General features: G+C 33.0%; 1 long non-coding RNA gene across 1 annotated transcript; it reads right to left on the reverse strand.

The window, feature by feature from the left end:
* Positions 1-1,174: 1,174 nt before the first annotated feature.
* Positions 1,175-3,623, reverse strand: LOC128293955 (uncharacterized). The gene is made up of 2 exons (XR_008284115.1): positions 3,549-3,623; positions 1,175-1,424 (listed from the first exon to the last, which is right to left on the reverse strand). It is a non-coding gene; the product is annotated as an uncharacterized LOC128293955 (long non-coding RNA).
* Positions 3,624-5,888: the final 2,265 nt, after the last annotated feature.

A 5,888-nucleotide genomic window follows, 5' to 3' on the forward strand; every position in this document is an offset into this window, starting at 1 on the left:
TTATCAGCAATTCTTTTGCTTACACAGTTTCTTTTATAAGAAACTGGACTCATTAAGATTTAATTACATAATTTATTTAGCTTCTAACTTAACTCCAACAATTTATTGTGATTTTCCAAAATCACGTTACTGCTGCTGTCCCAAGCAGATTTATTACAAATTTACTCTTTCACACATTCTTTGCATTCACATTATTTAAACATGTATATCTGTAATGCCCCGTACCCGAGACCGTTTCCGGAGTCGAACACGAGGTGTTAACGGACTTAATTCATTACTTAAACAGCTCAAACAATTCATTTTAAAATTTCGGACAAGTGGCTAAGCGCATCACGTCTCTTTAAAATCATATCTCGAGTTCTGAAACTCGAAATCCAATTCCGTAAATTTTTCCTGAAACTAGACTCAGATATCTATCTAATCATTATTTTATAGAATTTTTGGTTGGGCCAATTAGTACAGTTTATTAGTTAAAGTCTACCCTGTTTCAGGGTTCGACTACTCTGACCTCTGTGTATTACAAATCAGATATCTCCCACACAGTGCCTCAACAACCGATCTTACACACACAGTGCTCGGTTACGGAACTCGCACACATAATGCCTCAACAACCGATCTCGCACACATAGTGCTCGGTTACGGAACTCGCACACATAGTGCGTCAACAACCGATCTCGTACACACAGTGCTCGGTTACGGAACTCACACACACAGTGCCTATGTTCACTTGTTGTTGCACATTGAAGTGACTTAACCAAGTCTATAAAACATCACATATGTGCACTTTGAACATATCATTTCATTTAACTTTGGATTATATTCATGAACACTTAAACATTTCAGAGCCAACTTTAATTGAATCAAATCAGTATAGAACACAATTTCATTTGCACATCTGAGTACATATTCTATACTATTAAAATTAGCTTGATTGAAAGACTTATCTGTCCTATTCAAATAATTTTCGTCAGAGTTAGGAGATATCACACTATCGCAGGTCAAATATGGCATGTACAGCTAGACTCACATACGCCATGGTAGTCCTAGAACTGACTAAACTATGGCTCTGATACCAATAAAATGTAACACCCTTCTCCCGTATCCCTCGCCGGAACAGGGTCGAGGTGCTACCAGATTTAAACTTATCCATTTATATAAAATCAGACCGTAAAAATTTTTGATCAATTTTAAACTTTTCATACACACGTATATTATCCTTTAATCGGGCTTACAAGGCCCAAAATATTCATGAGGCATTATTAAATATTTACCAATATCTTAGTCTTGTATCATTTACTTACTCAACTTTACAACCCTATACATTCCATAGACTCGAAACACTAAGATTTACTTACGCCGATAGCGTAGACTTGACAATGTGATAATATCTCTGACGGCCTCCAACCCGAGCTAACCTGGCAACCCTAAGGAATATGGGAAAGAAAAGGGGAGTAAGCTTTACGCTTAGTAAGTTCATAAGAAAACAATAAGCAACTCATTAACAAGTTTTATCAATGTTTACAACATAATCACAAATTCACTACAAGTTGTCTTCCTGAGCAATAGTCACTAAATTATTTATAACTGGAGCTACAAAACTCCAAATCAATTTCTGTTAATTTTCCCTGAAAATAGACTCATATATCTTCCATCCATAAAATTTTCAGAATTTTAGGTTTGGCCAATCAATACCAGATTTTTCTTAAAGTTTCCCCTGTTTCACTGTTTGACTAATCTGACCACTCGTCACTATGAATCAAATTTCTCATTGTACAGAATTCAAAATATGTTCTATTTGATTTCATTTGAAACTAGACTCATTAATGAGTCTAAGAATATAAATTTTATCTTATAACCATTTTTGTACAAATTATAATGATTTTCTAAAAACAGAATAGGGGACCCTGAAGTCATTTGACTCTATCCCACGCCACTTCATATATCTCATTATCAGCAATTCTTTTGCTTACACGGTTTCTTTTATAAGAAACTAGACTCATTAAGCTTTAATTAAATAATTTATTCAGCTTCTAACTCAACTCCAACAATTTATTGTGATTTTCCAAAATCACGTTACTGCTGCTGTCCCAAGCAGATTTATTACAAATTTACTCTTTCACACATTCTTTGCATTCACATTATTTAAACATGAATATCACCAATCAATTTCATCACATATCTATAATTTCACTCAAGCATAATCTCAATACAATAAATCATGCTCAATGATTCGCACACAACCGTTCAAATTAGCAATTATAAGATGATTCTGCACATAGTCCACCCTTATCGATAATTTACGATGGTTTTGCCCTTACTCACATATATGACATAGGCATTTTCACCTATGCTTCTCATTTCACACTCATGATTCAATTCCAATCGATCTAACATGCATAAGAATATATCACATACCTGGCCAACTTAATGCATTAAACAAATTCAATTGCCGATTTAACACAAGGTCTCATAGTCTTAGACTTTTATCAAATCACCGACATTTAGCCTGCTAGGTTTTAAACCTGATAATATTATTCACCAGCTTAAAGCTTGCTAGGCTCAAAGCCCAAATATCACCATTATAAAGTCGTCTCATAAACAATTCATATAATATAGCATGTATACCTATTCACTTTGCTCTATTTAATCATTCAATCACAATTTATAATTTCCCTTTGAATCATTCGATATTTTGCACACTAAGTGACATTCTCAATATCTCGCACACTAAGTGCCACATTTTGTCGATATGTCGTCAGACATTAAAATATTCACGTATATACAATTTATACAATATTAAAGCATTAGAAACATCAATTTAACAATGCTTATTGCATACGAACTTACCTGGCTAAATTGTAGAGATACCAAAGTTCAGGGGCATTTTGGTAATTTTTTCATTTTTCTCGATTTTCCACCCGATCTTGATCTAAATTAATAATTTCATTCAGTATATTAATTTAGACATTAAAACACCTCATTTCATACAATTTGGTCATTTTGTCATTTTACAAAATTACCCTAAAGTTTTACTTTTATTCCTTTTAGTCCCTAAGCTCAAAACATGCAAATTAACCATTTTTAACCATAATTAAGCTTAGCCAAATGTTCATGGTATCAAAGTAGTCCATAATTCACTTTATGGAAAAATTATAGTTTTGCCCCTAATATTTCAGCTTCTTTACAATTTAGTCCCTATATCATAAAAGTGCAAATTCATGAAATTGAGTAAAATTCTATTATAGACAAATATCACTAGTGTCTCTAGCAGCCCACACATTTCATTTATTTGACATTTTAACCACAAAGTTTTCACTATCAATTTAGCCCTTAATTGTCAATTTCACAAAAATTCACTTAACAAAAAGTGTTTAACTATCAACAAGGACTCATATTCTTCCATTAAACTTCAAAGCCCTATTATACTCATCAATGGAAAATATCAAACTATTCAATGGTTTTGCAAAATAGTCCCCTCATTAGATAGATTAAGCAACAACGATCCCGAAAATATAAAAATAATTAAAAACGGGACTAGAAATGCCTACCATGCATTAGCTGAAAGTTAGAAGCTTCTTCCATGGCTTCTCAAGCCTTCATATTCAGCTGGTAAAAAGAGAATGAAAAAGATGACACCTTGATTCTTTTATTATATTCATTTTATTATTATTTTTAACCAATTTACAATATTATCCTTTATACACTTTATTTATTACACCAAATGCCAAGCCATCATATCCCACTATCTCTTTAATGGGCTAATTACCAAATAAGGACTTCTACTTTTAAGTTCTATATCTATTTAATACCTTTAGGTTATAGAAAACAACTTTTGCACTTTACACAATTTAGTCCTTTTTGTTTAATTAACTATCGAAACGATAAAATTTTTCAACGAAACTTCAATACCATCTTATTGTCACTACGTAAATATTTATAAAAATATTTACGACTCGGTTTATAGAAACAAGGTCCCGATACCTCATTTTCTAAACCCACTTGACCTTAGGGTCATACTACTTGAACTTAATAAATCGCTTATAAAACAAAAATCACAATATCAAAAACATTTTTAAAATCACAATTAACTCATAAATATTAAATATAATATTTACCAACCTACTCGTTCGGATTTGGTGGCCCCGAAACCACTGTTTCGATCAACCCTAAAAAAACGGGCTGTTACATCCACCATTAATTTGGTTTTGTTTTATTTATTATTATGATTATAACCAAATTACCAAATTGACCTTAATTATAAACCATTTAAACACCTAATAATGTGTTCATATAAGTCCACTCATACTAATATTGGTTTAATTACAACATAAGGACCTTAAATTTAATAAACCATAGCTAATAAACACCTTTAGCTAATAGAATAACACTTTTGCAATTTACGCGATTTAGTCCTTTTTATCAAATTAACTATTCAAACAATAAAATTTCTTCACGAAACTTTCACCCATACATACTATCATGTTCTAAACACTTAAAATAATATTCAAATAATTTTACGAACTCATATTTGTGATCCCGAAATCACTATTCTGATAAGGAAGATGAATAAAAATGGTTGCTTGGATGCTTTATAGTTGGCATTGTAGTGTAGACTTTATAGGGAGTGAAAGAAGAAGATGTAGAGTTGTGATGTTTTGTGGAGAGATACAAAGCTAGTGGGAAGAGTTGCGTCTAATAAGAATTGTGCCTGCACAAACAGATCAAACGCCTGATTGGGTTTTGATCCAACGGTGGAGTTTGGATTTCCCTTAATTCTAATTAATGGTAACATAGTGGTAAGGAATGCGTTGAGAACCAAATCTTGTTGTGTCGATATTGGTACCTTATTATTATGCAAAAAGGAAAGCAAACAGGCTTTACAAAACATGAATAAAATAAGATGAAATCTCGAAGTAATAAATTCAAAATTTAAAATGTTTAGACCAAATTAATGTTCTGTGCCTGCTCTTGATTTTTATTTCCAAAATAGTGTTTTAATCTTTTTACATTGACTTTGAACTGGTGTCTATCACGTAAATCTCGAACTGTGACCGCACCATGAGGAAATACGTTGACAACTTCGAATGGTCCAGACCAACGTGAATGCAATTTACCTGGGTGCAATTTAAGTTGAGAATTGAATAATAAAACCTGTTGCCCCGCGATAAATTGTCGCTGCAAAATAATCTTGTCATGCCATCATTTGGTCTTTTCCTTATAAATCGCAGCATTTTCATAAGCATTTCTTTGAATCTCCTCTAGCTCAGTGATGATCAACAACCTTTTCTTTCCAGTAGCTTCATAGTCCATGTTCACTTGCTTAATTGCCCACATCGCTTTGTGTTTCAATTCAACTGGAAAATGACATGCTTTCCCAAAAACCAATTGATATGGCGATATCCCCAATAGAGTCTTGTATGCTGTTCGTAAAGCCTATAGAGCGTCATCCAATCGGGAGGACCAATCTTTCTTTGAAAGGTTCACGACTTTCTCAAGTATGTTCTTAATTTTTCGATTTGATACTTCAGCTTGTCCATTGGTTTGTGGATGATAGGTAGTGGCCATTTGATGATTAACTCCATATCTCTTTAATGTAGTTGCCACTTGGTTGCAATGGAAATGTGTACCCTGATCACTAATCAATGCCCTTGGTGTACAGAAACAAGTGAGTATATGCTTATGAAAAAAATTTAAGCACTGTCCTTACATCATCCTTTGGGACAACAACAGCCTCCACCTACTTCGAGACATAGTCAACAACAACTAATATATAAAGATTTCCAAATGAATTTGGAAATGGTGCCATAAAATCCATTCCCCAAACATCAAAAAATTCGACTTCCATAATTGGCTGTTGCAACATTTCATTGCGTCGAGAAATAAAATCG

The sequence above is a fragment of the Gossypium arboreum genome, chromosome 6 (genome assembly GCF_025698485.1).
Source record: "Gossypium arboreum isolate Shixiya-1 chromosome 6, ASM2569848v2, whole genome shotgun sequence".
Classification (NCBI taxonomy): Eukaryota; Viridiplantae; Streptophyta; class Magnoliopsida; order Malvales; family Malvaceae; genus Gossypium; species Gossypium arboreum.